General features: G+C 46.0%; 1 protein-coding gene and 1 long non-coding RNA gene across 8 annotated transcripts in view; both read right to left on the bottom strand.

The window, feature by feature from the left end:
• The window catches only part of IL1RAPL2 (interleukin 1 receptor accessory protein like 2), a 551,213-nt gene extending 547,989 nt beyond the window's left edge, over window positions 1–3,224 (bottom strand). For 2 of the 7 annotated variants that reach the window (XM_048865380.2, XM_048865384.2), the window contains exons 1-2: window positions 3,068–3,224; window positions 2,398–2,817 (exon numbers count right to left, since the gene is read on the bottom strand). The gene's annotated coding sequence lies outside the window, so the exon portion shown is untranslated. The remainder of the gene's footprint in view (window positions 1–2,397; window positions 2,818–3,067) is intronic. The other 5 variants (XM_048865382.2, XM_075132547.1, XM_048865381.2 and 2 more) reach the window with 4 other exon arrangements.
• A 5,970-nt stretch (window positions 3,225–9,194) lies between these two features.
• Window positions 9,195–13,726, bottom strand: part of LOC142073301 (uncharacterized) — a 113,952-nt gene continuing 109,420 nt past the window's right edge. Inside the window, exon 4 of the long non-coding RNA XR_012670104.1 lies at window positions 9,195–11,750. This is a non-coding gene — a long non-coding RNA (uncharacterized LOC142073301). The remainder of the gene's footprint in view (window positions 11,751–13,726) is intronic.

The following is a 13,726-nucleotide window of genomic DNA, read 5'->3' as shown; positions in this document are numbered from 1 at the left end:
GGACAATTTGATGCCGCAAAGCAGAACTGAAAGAATGACTTCCCCTTAGAAAGCATTGGAAGTCAAGGTTTTCCTAGACATTGTAACAGGAGGTATCAGTTCTGGCCCACTGAACACTTGTTAGGTTAGCCCACACAATACACAGAGATTTTATGTTTTAGGATTTACCCATTGAAACACACTGATTTCTAGGCTTTCTATTGGCCAGGTATCCTACTTCACATCATCAAATGGGGTCCCTATTGGAAGCATCAATAGTGACGGGCCGCATGAGCCGCATGCACATAGGGCCCAATGCAAAGCCTATTGAATTCAATGGGAGTCTTTTCAATGACTTCAACAGGCTTTGGATTACGCCCCAGTGAAGAAGCACCGACAGGTGTTAGCCCACCTGATTAGTGATTTTGGGTGGCCCAATTTCCACATACACCCTGGAGATACCTTAAAGGAGCCTGATTTCCAGAAGGTTGTGGGGTCAACATTTTGAAAGCCAGGCCCCTTTAAGGCATCTCCAATGTCACCCTCTCCCCCCAAAATCACTGCTCACTTTTGAAAACCCTGGCTGAGTCTTCTTTGCCTGTTTATTTAGCACCATAACTGTGCTAAATAACTAGCCTCTTAGTAGTTATTTAGGCTTCCCTTGGAGATATGAATGTTCTTAAGTGTTTCTTTTATTAAGGGGCCTGATCCTGAAAGGTTCCGTGTACCTGCAGCTCCCATACCTACCGGGATTAGATCCTTTGCTGTTATAACTAACCGGGGGGGAGAGAGGGGAGGTTATTTTAAGCCACCCACCCTCTGGTCTTTAAACTATGATTTGAGGACTTCAATAGCTCAGACGTAGGTGAGAGGTTTTTCACAGGAGTTGGTGGGTGAGATTCTGTGGCCTGCACTGTGCAGGAGGTCAGACTAGATGATCATAATGGTCCCTTCTGACCTTAATGTCTATGAGTCTATGATCCATCTTGACTCCACGAGCCACTTGCAGAAAGAACGAACTGATCTGTGTGGTCACCAGCAGCTGCCTTTAAAGCGCAGCTCAAGCCCTGCAGCCCTTCTTGGAGGATTCAGAAGGAAGTGGGAGAACTGTAACTAACCCAGAATAGAAAGCGCAGGCGTTGAGCAGAGACTCTGTTTTTTTAATTGAAATAACGGCGCTCTAGAGGGATGGCCATGTGCTACGTGGGGCAGGGATCTATTTATAGGGGAGATGCCAGGAGATTCCCCACCCGCCTGAACCGCCTGTTGCCTCGAGCGTTCAATAACTTCCCAGCTGGTGAACGTTTTCCTTTCTGGGGTTTGCAGCAGCATTTGATTAACGTATTGCCATGCACTATTGCCCTTGGGCAGCAGCTTCCGGGCTTGTGGTGCTGCTACCTAAATCACTAGGGATACAGTAATGGATCAGGGCCCTGAGCCAAAGCCCATTGAAGTCAATGCAAAAATTCATTGACTGCAGTGGGCTTTGGATCAGGCCCCAGATGAACATCACTAGAGGAGATGGTTCAGATGCCTCCAATATACAATATATAAACAGGCACATATCCTCTGCCCCATACGTAATACGCACATTTATAACATCTCACATGAAACATACATTCCATTTTCTTTGTGCTATTCTTACAAAGGAAAACCAGAGGGGGAAAAGAAGGAACAAGGGGAAAAGCCAGCATAACAGAGGTGCCTTTTTCCAGACACTTTCCCCCTCTCTTTCAGCCTCACAGACAGACTTTAGAACAAACTTTGCTGAGAGCCCATCTCCAGTCATGCCCCTAATCAATGGCATTATCTAAGGCAGAAATCAATGTTCTTCAATCCTCAGAGCTGCAGATTTATTGGCAGCATCAGTCACCAGTTTACTAACTTCACTATTCAACTCTCCCCACTTTTTGGGGGGGGGGGAGGGGCGGAGAAAAGATTAGTGTGGATCACAGGAGAGCAAATCACAAGTGTCCACAAGGGGGTTGTTTTTCGTGCTTTGGGTTTGACTTGCTGGTCCACATATGGGGCGGGGGGGGGGGGGGGAGAACTTTTCCTCTCTCTTTTTGGAAAGGTTTAGATCGGCATTAATAGCCTCGACAGCAGTGAGGGGAACAGTCCCTCCCTTAAGTGACAGAGGCAAACCAAAGCCATTATTGTGAGGAGGGAGAGGTCTTTTTAAAATTAAAAGGCTTCAAAAGCAATTTTGCAGCGGCGGGGGGGGAAGGGGGAGATGTATTATCCCCTTAGAAACAAAACGACTCCCGCCACCTGCTCCCAAAGTTTGAAGGGACCGTTTCACTAATGCGGGGGGGGGAACGATTCAAAAGAGGCTCTTCCCCCCCAAAAAATAATAATAACAACCCCATGCAATTGTGGAGAGGCCAGGACACCCCAGCATAAGTGCATGCAGCTTACCTACTTCTGCACAGCGCAGCAAGGAGTTAGCCAGGGAGCTCACAAGTTCAATTCCATGCCCGGGAGCTTTTGGTTCCCCTTCTAACAAGCCGAAATCGCTTCAGGCGCCCACCCCGGAGGAAACCGTGCCTACCACCCCCCCCCCTTCCCCCAGCTCGCTCGAGAAAGTCCTTGGCTTGGTGCTGGAGGGCGGCTTCCTGCACCAGCCAGGGCAAGGGCAGGACCTGATGAAGAACTTCCCCAGCCCCAGCAAATGCCTGGAGTTGCGGCTTCCTTGATTTCACGCCAGGCAGCGGGGCTGCCTCCGAGGCTGCCGGTTACACGGTCCTGGCGCGGGCTGCGGCCGGGGCTCGGGTCAGCAGCACATCCAGCAGGCGCCTCGTCCCCTCGACAGCCGCAAACCCAGCGGGGCAGCTTCCCCTTCGGAGAGAGAGAGAGAGAGAGATGCAAAAGGGGCGGGCGGCTGCTTCCCTAGTTAAGCTAGTGCAGCCATCGCCCAGAGGCAGGACCCCGCAGTCAGGGTGGGGGGGCGTTTACACTGGGAAGCCTCTTCACGGCCCTGCCCGGACTTGCTGCCAGAAAGCACTGAGCCGGAGAGCAGCTCTCCTGGGTGGCTCTGTTCCCATCGCACTCCTGGATCCTCCCCAAGAGCGACTCCAGCCCCACTCACCCCTACCCTGGCTGTGCCATCTCTCCAGCCAGCCGCCTGCCCACGGGAAGAGGCAGAAACCAAGTCACCCTAGGCTGCCCCCTTGGATCTGGCAGTTCAGGTGAGGAGCGAGAGGCGTCCAGCCCAGCAATCCTGGGTTTAAACAGCTCTTCCCCAAGCAAAAGTGTCATTTCACTTACTTACCTTTCTGGGTTCGGGAAGTGCGAGGCGGCAGCGCCGTCTAGCGGCCAAGGGAGAGATCGCCCGCTTCTGGACCTGGAGTCAGGCTCAGCTGAGGTCGCCGCTTCCCCCACCCTCCCCATTGGGTGCCATGTAGTCTTGCAAGCCTGCTCTTCACTCAGCATTAAAGCCCTTGCGTGTTAAATAAACACCGGAGTGGCCGCAGCGTTTCCCTTTTTGCAGGAGGGGAGCAGCCTCTTTCACCCCTGCAATGGTTAGAAAACCAGGGCTTCCCTTCCAGTCAGGTCTGGCAGGGTCACTGGCTTTGGGTTGTTAATTTTAGGATAAGCCTCCCTAGGCATCAAACCCAGCACTGAGAATAGCCAGGGGTATCCAATCAGGCGCTTTTGCCTCCCTCGTCCCATGGAGCAGCTGAGGGTAACTCACTGGGGCAGACTGGAGCCTGATATGTGTCTGTGCAGAGCAGAGCTTGGAGGAATCAGAGGCAGGGGATGGTCACAGATGACCAGACGAAGGTAGAAGAGGACCAGGCGAAGAGTGGGTGTCTAGCATATGAGGAGCTGATGGGTGCACAGCTGATTAATGCATTGAACAGGAGCGCTCCTTTCCAAGGTCAGCTCCTGCGTTCATTCCAGTATCCCGAGGTGGTTTCATCATATCCTGCCTGGATCAGTCTTCTCCCCCCCCCCATCATGAGCGTGTGACACATGCGAATGGGGAGCAAAAGCCTTCTTCACTGAAGTGTATGAAGGGGGTTGGCCACTAAACCCTGAGTTAGTACACCTGTGATTTTTGATAATGTTTTAATTACTGGATCTGTTTTAAGTAAACTAGAGGAAATGTGAACCTGCAAATTAGGTGTTTACTGAAAACAAGTGGTTCTGCAGGCCCATGTTTTTGATGGAGCATGGAGTCATGAAATAAACAGATGAAGACTTTTTCCATCACATTAACGCCCTTACTTCCTCCCCCCAATGATTTTAAGCAGGATTTAAGGACTGAAGTGGGAATGGGGAAATTGCCATAATGGAGCTAAACTTTCAGAGACAAGGCAGGCGAAGTCATCTCTCTTATGGGACTAACTTCTGCTGGTAAGAGACAGACCAGCTTTGGAGCTTACACAGAGCTCTTCTTCAGGTCTGGGAAACGCACTGGAGAGTCACAGCTAAATCCAAGGTGGTGAGGTGTTTGAATGGTCCCTTGAAAATGTGTTAGCTACCTATGCTAAACAATCTGTTCCAGCTTGTATTTAGCTGTGGCACAAAGTATACTTGTCTCTTTCACCAACAGATGTTGGTCCAAGAGAAGATGTCATCTCACCCACCTTGTCTCTCTAATATCCTGGGACCGACGCTGCTACAACAATCCTGTGCTAAACTTTCAGTGTAAAATCTCAGCAATAATTCAGCTCGAAAGTCACTGGGACATAAAATAGGTTAGAAGTTTCCCAGCAGGTAGGAAGGAAATATTCTGATCTCTCTGTGAAGCAAGCTTGATCTTTCCCACCCAGTCTCAGCCCCTGGGCTTCCTAGTGCTATAACTTCATAAAGGGCTTGCAACAAGGGGTTTGTTTGTTTGTTTGTTAAGTTCTAACAGCGCTTGAAACAAACACCAGGAGCTGAGGATGATGGTGTCATTTAGTGAATGCAGGTCAGGCTAGGTACCTTCCCCTAGCTGTCATCCTATGTGACCAGATGTAACATGGATTCGGAGACCTGGTTCAGAAAGTAACTGATGGAAGAACAGAGTTTAGACATAGGGAAGGATTAATAATAAGCTCCTCTCAATGAATAGATGACGAGGAAAGAAACCATTATTAAACCCTGTCGGGGAATCAATCAGCCGGCTGAAGAGCAAAGATGCTGCTTCTGTGAGCAGCTACGTAACGCTGGAGCCTTTGGTGGCTAGGCCTGCTATCTCCCAGTTTGGGCCAGTCTGGCCTGCAGTGCAATGCAGTGCAGGACATCATTGAAGTCAATGGCTGAAATCCCATTGCATCCAATGGGAGCAGCATCCGTCCCGTGGCTTTTAAGGCACTAACTACAGAGGGTCCCCTACGTTGGAACAATCGGTCTCAGGGTCCTATGACTCCCAGGGCCCGATCCTGTAGCCCCTAACCAGGCAGAGTGCCCTGTGACTCCCAGGGACCGAGCCTGCAGCCCCTAACCAGGCAGAGCACCCTGTTATTTACTCGCACCAGGACTGCAGGATTGGGCCAGGCAGCCCACAGTGGAGGCAGTTGTTGGGGTACTTGGTACAGTGCATCGCTTCCCACCCCCCTGCTAAACTGCCAAGTTGCCCTGTGACTTTAGGCTAGGTAAGAAAGCCATAAAGCGAGGCAAGGGGGACCCACTAATAAATCAGGGGCAAGGGGCGCACATGCGTTCTCTCTGCAGATCACTCTGCTTGCTCTGGCGTTAGCCTTAAAGAGGGAATCTGGAGAGTTCTGCACCCCAGGAGCACTTGCTTGTGATCATCTGTACACTGGCAAGCAGGGCAGGGAGCAGTGACCAAGGGGAATAAACCCCGGAGGGTGCAGTGCAGGGTTGGGGAGCGGGGCTCTTAAATGGTAGGAGACTCTTCACTCTGGCAAACACTGAGGGACGCCCATAGCTCTGGAGAGAATCCACCTGCAATTAGCCCAGAGTAAACTCAGCTCTAAAGAGGGTGAGCCACCGCTCGAGAGTCTTTCAGCTAAAATATTGCCTACAGTTGTGCTATACTAAAACCTGGACTTGGGTCTCACATTGCTCTTCACTAGCCACTAGGGAGCAACAGAGGCCAGCACGGTAGAATTTTATTTTTTAATTAAACATTTAACTCAGCCCTGTTTGATCAGGAAGACTTTTTATTCATTGTGACAGACGTTGCAACCCCCCGCCATATCTTCAGGGCTTACTGCATTACATTTATGAATGGTTTATGTCTGACTGTGTTCTACTCCAGTGGGGAGGGTTACCACAGCTCTTACACAAATTAAAACAAGAGGAAGTGATAACCCCTGAGCTAGTAAACAACTCCAGAGAAATTCCACCTCTTGTGGGTGGTTCAAGCTGGATTTTCCAGGGAGTAAGAGACAAAGAAAGGGACTATCATATAAAAAGATGAGCTTGAACTGACACAAGACCTTCCTTCTGATCCACAAACCAGACTGGACCTTCTGTCTAAGGAGGCCACCTCACACTTTGAGGAAGGGTTGGAGAGACTTTGGCCTACTACGGCCCCATAAGGCCTAGGGTGGCTCCTATGCTTAGTGTCTCTAAATCTGTTAGTTGTTTTTTTATATGATACTTTTACTTTAAGAATAAATATGCATGCTTAGAAAGAGCTGTGTGGAAACTTATAACTGCAGGCAATACACTGTTCAAGGCCATTGGAAAGAGAGAGCAACGCACTGGCATGCTGGGGATATCACAGTATAAGGCAGGGCTCAACCGGGAGTGGGACAAGGGTCCTGTCCAGAGACAGGTAATGGCTGGAGATCTGAGCCCTGCCTGAGTACTCCATAGAGGGAGGGGAGGTAGGAGCTATTACCCTGGAACTGGGACATTCATGGCACAGGAAACAAAGTTGGGAGGAAGGCTGGGCTCCTGGTTAAGGCAGTAACTGAGGATTGGGGGACAGGAGTTCTATTCCCAGCTCTGCCCCATTATAGAAGATGTGTTAATTTTGCTGTGTCCCAGTCTCCCTTCCAGGGGTATTGGGTAACTGAATGCACTAACGTTCACCAGGGGCTCTGGTAGGGTGGCACTGAATACCATACAAAAGCTTGTAGGAAACAAAACAAGATTGTACAAGATCAGTTCAAAAATCTGGTGTAGGGTGAGTGAAAATGTGTAGAGTCATTTACATCTGTGCAAAGTGGGTATAATACACTACCAGAAGAATTGTGCTCACTTCCACCAGCTGTGAATTTGCTATAACTAGGCCCAAAGCCCTGAATACACTAAATCAAGAAGAACTTCCATTTTACTTCTCAGAGAACTAGGAAACCACACCTACCAATCCAATTTTTGATGTTAGGTAAAAACCAACTTTGCCTTCTACCTTTCACAAGGACAGAAAGTCAATGTATTTATAATTGCCAAGAACTATCCTGCTCAGAATATGGAGCATCAGCAAATTTCTGCAGAAAAGCACAGGGGCTTCTAAATTATTTAATATCTTAGGAGTTGACTTTTCAAACTGGAAAATCGACTCCACCGCAATACAAACCCAGGCTAAGAACACAGTACAGCATTCGGCCCATATGTTCCCCTTCCCAAGCAAGTACAAACTTCATGTGTCCATTGAAACAGAGTCTAGACATATTTACCATCCCCCAATCTGGCAGTCATAATGCCGCCTACAACTCTCAAGCACAATCAGGCCTTGTCCCCATGCAGAAATTGTAGCAATATTACTGTAAATTGGTGCAAAGCACTCTAGACACTCCTCTTGCTGTTTGAGAGTTGCTTATATCAGAAGGAATTGACGTAAATTCAACAATATAAGACACTCAAAACCAACATTTGAGCATCATCATGGGGTTTTGCACCACCTTACCTAAATACATTTAAAACACATCTCAAATTAGAGCTAGATCAGGCCTAAATTCTCTCCCTCAGTGCTATATATGGCCCTAGTTCTGTTTCTAAGATGACACATGTACCCTTTTTGCAGCTGGGCCCTGTTATTTTTAGTTACTGAGGTTGCTTTTAAATGTCTTGGAATAGCTCCATTCAGCACGCTCCTGCTGTGCAAGGCCTCAGATGATTGGGTATTATTTTCTTAACACATTTTATGAGGTAACGGCAGTTCCAGTCAGGAAAAAAATTTGCTGGGCCTGATTCTCCATCGCCTTTTACCTTGTGGAGTCGAGTACATCTGCACATCTACCCGCTTTCATTGAGGAGCATTTTACACTTACAGCAGGGTAAAGCATTGATGTAATTGCATGTTGTAGCCCACTCATTGAAGGAGGATTCCAGGGGGCTAAGTATGAACACAGGAAGACACTCCCTCCCTACTACTTCGCTTACCATCTAGTTAAATATGGCGCAGAGCATCTGGTGAACTGTGTGAAAATAGCACCGTACAAGGTAGCTCTTCTCTTCGTAGGGAGTCAGAGGCCTTTCTGTTTCTGTTACTACTAAGATAAGTTTTCCCTACTTTTAACTCCTGTTATCCCGCCAGAGCCGACACAACTATGGGATTGGGAGCTTGATTCTATTTGGGCTCTCACATGAGACGCAGAATTGTTAACTGTGCTGCAGTTGAAGAATCTTTGCTGCTATATGATATGAAAGGCAGGAAAAAACCCAGCCCAGCTTGGCTCCTCAGGTGAGTACGCTGGACTGGCACTTAGAGCCTCTTTTTACCTGTGAACTAAGGAAGTCTGCTGTAGATGTCATTGTGAGACATTAAAGAGAGCACCCCATGATGCCATTTTTACAGTTACTTTTCAGAGTATAAGCACACTTCAAATCCTCCTTTGACTCCAGGGGATTACACTGGTGTAACACAGCGGTGCTTGGCTCTTTATATTTAAAAGGCAGGCTGCAGACAATGCAGTAAGATAACCTTTAGCAACCCCAGCACAGCTACACGCCCGTCAGCGCAGAAGGGACTTGTACAAAATTATTTGTAATGTATTTCGAATGTGACAAAAAATAGCCAATTTTTAGAGGGACTATAAATCTTTCAACTCGTCAGAAAGAGTCAATATGTGGCCCGTAGACCTTACTTCTCCCCGCAACATCCCTTCTTACTGGCATGCTAATACCTTTGCAGCAATTTATAGCCTCTGACACTTCAGCTACTCTTTCATTTTCCCTTGGCATGATTATAGTATAAAAGAGCTATGTTTTAAATTATTTAACGTGTCACTTATTAAAGTCAATTTTCAACTGAATTAAGAGATTAGAAGCATAGAAGTAAAACATCCCATGGACTTTGAAGTACATAGTAAAATGAAATTATATTTAATGATACCTTTGATTTATATTGTAATTTTAAATGAACAGATGAAGTGGTATCATTAGACATACTTTAACGGTTTACAATAAATCAACGATACAGTATAGCATAATTAAGGTAACAGCATATACATTATTTATAAAAGTGGAAATAAAATCCCTAATGCAAATTCAGGTTTTTAAACTAACTTTAGTCCACATGCTCTGGTCTCATTTTAGCCCAGCATGGAAAATAGCTCATTTCACAGACACTGCTATGACACAGGCTTAGCAGTGAATGAAGATACAAAACATGTATTGATGCATTAGAACATAGAGCAGAAGACAGCAGCCTTCCAGGGGAAGAGAAAACACTCCCCTGTGCCACGTACCATGCTTAGGAATAGCTTCTTACACATATAGTAAGGAGACTTCTTTTGCCATTTATTTCTGAGTCCTATCATTCATATTACAGTAGCCGCCAGAGGCCTCAGCTGAGATCAGATCCCAGTTGTGCTAGGTTCAAACACATAACATGGGACAGTCCATCCCCCAGAGAGTTTACAGTCTGCATAGACAAGACTGGGAGAGAAAAAAGTATTATCCTTATTTCACAGAGTGGGAATTGAAACATAGAGATTAGGCCCCCTTCCTCAAAAAGTATTTAGGCTCCTAACTCCCAAATGAAAACAATGGGAGTTATGCATCTAAATACCTTTGAAGATCTAGGCCTAAGTGACTTAGCCAGAGTCAAACGGGAAGTCTGGGGCAGAGCCAGGAACTCAATCTATGTGTGATTCAGGTAGTGGACTTGGACCTGTAGAGAAGACCAGCCTCTGCTTCTTGACTTAAGTCTACCCATTTGCCACCTCCAAGCTCAATCTCTAATTCTATGGTACGTGTCTGTTCTTCCTTAGGGCCCTGAGCCAAAGCACACTGAAATCAGTGAAAAGGCTCCCAGTGACTTCCATAGGCTTTGGATCAGGCTCCAGGAGCATATTCTTAGCCCCACTTAAGTTCTAACTAATTGTTGTATGGGGTTCTCTCAGCAAAAGTAATCTAGGGCTTCCCTAGCCTTTTCATGAATCTACACTCCAGAGGGCAGTTGGCTTCCATGGGTTTGCACAATTTATAGCTACAAGATGTCCTAGATATTGGCTTTGCCACCCATCCCCGTGTATAGCAGTAAGGTCTCAATTCTGATCTTTGGGATGAAGACTAGTGTGTTTCTGTTCAGAAGGGGTCTCACCCACCTGCAACATGCACAGTAAGCATTTGAGACAAAGGATGCAAGTTGCAGGCCCTTTTGAGAATTGCAGGGTAGGGAGAGAAACACTTTGCTCATGTTCCCCCTATCCAGCAAATGCTTAATTCAAGCACATGAATAGTCCCAGTGAAGTCAGTGGGCTATTCATATGCATATAGTTAAATGCCTTGCTAAATAGGCCACTGGGGGAAGCACTATGCAGTGCCTACTGCTAGATCTCACATGCAGTGTGCAATCTAAAGGAAACATGGGCATTTGGCTACAAAGAAGCAGCACAATTGTGCCCAAGTCTCTTACAGAGCATGCCCCTCTCTAGCCACCATATAAGAATGGAATCATTTAAAGCTCTACACAGTGGCTTTAACTTTTGTTCAACCCAAATATCTCTGCTCCATACCTCCTCCCCTCTTCTGCATCATCGGTCCATTGTTGCCAATGGTAATTTTGGCCCCTACTAGATAGGGCAAAGGACCAGAGGAGAAGAACCTGCTGCAGGGTGATGAAGAGGAAAATGGTTCAGGAGTGAAAATGTAATTAAGTGAGGGAGGAGTAAGATGGGATAGGGACATAAACTGGCAGGGGAAAAGTGTGGGACTGCCTACCTTTTTCTGTAGTAACCCAGATTCTGAATACCAGTTCTGGGGAGATAAACAGAGATGCATCCTATTTTTCCAGTTCAGCTATAGCAGCGGTTCTCAAACTGTGGGTCAGGATCCCAAAGTGGCCAGGGCCCAAGCCAAAGCCCAGGGGATTTAGCCGTGGGTGGTGGGGATCAGGTTACAGGCCCCTGGCTGGGGCTGAAGCCCTTGGGCTTTGGCTTTGACCCCTTCCCTAGCCGGGGCAGTGGGGCTCAGGTTTTGGCTTTGGCCTCCCCACCCTGGCCAGTGGGACTCAGACGGGCTCAGGCTTCAGTCCCCCTCCTGGGGTAGTATAGTAATTTTTGTTGTCAGAAGGGGGTTGCAGTGCAATCAAGTTTGAGAACCCCTGAGCTATAGGAATACAAAGGGTGCACTGTTGCAAAGTTACATACATTATAACATTATAAACAGCAAGAAGTTAAAAATTTTAGACTTCAGAAATCATTTTGCATTTGACATCAGGAGTTATTTTAAGGAAAAGATAAATGTACCACCTTGCAAGCAGTAATCCAATTTGATAGCGACCTGTGCGTAGGGTTGGTAAGTTTGAAATAGGATAACTTCCTTTCCTACGTGCTTGAAAGCTAGAGATACGGGATCAAGTGTTTTGCTCGTAGATAGTTGAAGTGTAATGGCTGCTTTATTCCAGAAGTGTGAAAGCCCTACAATACAGAATGACATGACCTTAATACAGGGAAAGTAATACTGTCACACAATAAACACTATATTTATAGAACAGGGTAACAATGTACAGGGCGGCATTTAATTAGCATATATTGACCACTTAGCCATTTCTCTTGAGTGGCAAGAGTAGAAGCTGGAGAGGTGTTTAGGATTCATTAAGAGCAAACCCATATCCTAACTTGGGTCTAAATCCTGCAAACACACTTGTAAAATAAAGTTGCACTTGTCCATAAGTGGGACAATTCAGGTGCGTAACTTTACTCATGCAAGTGTTTGTGGGATTGGATCCAACATATGATAATAAGATATAAAATCTATTAACAGAAATGAAATGTATGTCCATTTCCTACTGGCAATTTTTTGGATGAGGTTAAGACCCGAGCTGAGTAAATAATTGATTTTTCAGTTTGCTGGCAGCTTAACAAAAAAAAAAAAAAGCACATTTATTTTGGGTCAACCCACATTTTTTCAGAATTTTCACCCAAACAGTAAAAAAATAATTGTTTCCATTTTGGACCTTTTAAACTGTTTAAGTAAAACCAAAGAAAATTCTGAAACCACTGCCAGTTTTCATACACTGAGCCATCTCACTTCCTCCTTCCGTCTCTCAACCCCCACCTCCTGACTTCCCCTCTGACTGTCTTATGCACTTCTCCAGTTTAGTCACACAAAGGGATTGAGGTGTTTAACTCTCATTGAATGGTGCCTAGAAACCTTTGAAGATCTGGGCCTAGGTGTCAGAGCTCACATGATTTCTGCAAACATACAAGCAACAAGAGGAGTCTGCAAGGCACGCTGTACATTACGGACACACTATTAATTTAACTACTGATATCTTTAACGTGGAAATAACAGAAGCATGTTTTTACATATTGTTGTATATAGGTAAGTCCGATATTAAATGCATAGACTTGTATACTATTGTAAGTGCTTGGGTCGGAATGATTCTTTCAAGCGGACCAATGCTATCAATACAATTTAAACTTCGGAGTTTAAATATATATAGCTCTATATATATAGCCTGGAGTTTGACTCTAGTCTCTCTAATACTTTCTGAAAAGATAACTGAACTTTGACCAGCTCTTCAGCCAAGATCGAGGCTGACGTGCAAAAAGGAGAGTGATCCACAGCTCAGGTACAATAGACCCAGGCAGACACAATCTTGCATAAATGGTCAGCTGAAAGAGCAGACATAGCAATGGTCCCACTGGGTGAACAGTTAGCATGCAGGTGGGTAGCTGGAGCCCCACTATTTAAAAAATACCGTTATTAGTTTCTCCATCTATGATGAGTTGGGGGGGGATAACAAGCAATGTGGAGGTGACCCAAAACTCTGCCCCTAAACTTCTCCAGCAGGATATCAAGTGACAACCGTGAAAACAAACAAGTAAGAATCATTGCATCATTAAAAGAGACGCGCTTTGCCTGAACATACCTGCAACTGTGTGGTGCTATTTTTAGCAGTTTTGGAAAGCTAGTTTACTCAGTTAATTCTTTTTCTGGGTGTTACACACCCCTGAAAGATGATAAAATGAGCATAGTCATAGCCTGGGAAAGGAGAAGTGTTAAGCAGCAACCTAATACCTGAATCTGCTTTATGTGGTCACTCACATGGACAGTCCTCTTCAGAAGAAAAGGAAAGAAAAAAGCAGTCTTCACTGTTATATAGTTAAGGGGGCCATGAAACTTCACTGTACCAGCAGCCAAAGAGGGTCCTTGATGCAAATGAAGTCCCTCCATTTTGTTGGAACGTTGTACATGTATGGAGTATTCTTGGCAGGAAACGGAGTGTCTCTCTCTCACACACACACATATGCACATCTAGGCTAATCCAGACAAAACTAACACCAGATGGAAGTTTCTAGTAGTTCTAATTTCAACACAAAGTAATTGAATTCAAACATAACATTTCAGGGCATTTCTAAGCATTATTGATCACGTTCTCCTTGTGAGC

Source organism: Caretta caretta, chromosome 9 (assembly GCF_965140235.1).
Source record: "Caretta caretta isolate rCarCar2 chromosome 9, rCarCar1.hap1, whole genome shotgun sequence".
Taxonomy (NCBI): Eukaryota; Metazoa; Chordata; order Testudines; family Cheloniidae; genus Caretta; species Caretta caretta.
This window is presented reverse-complemented; position numbering and strand designations above follow the sequence as displayed.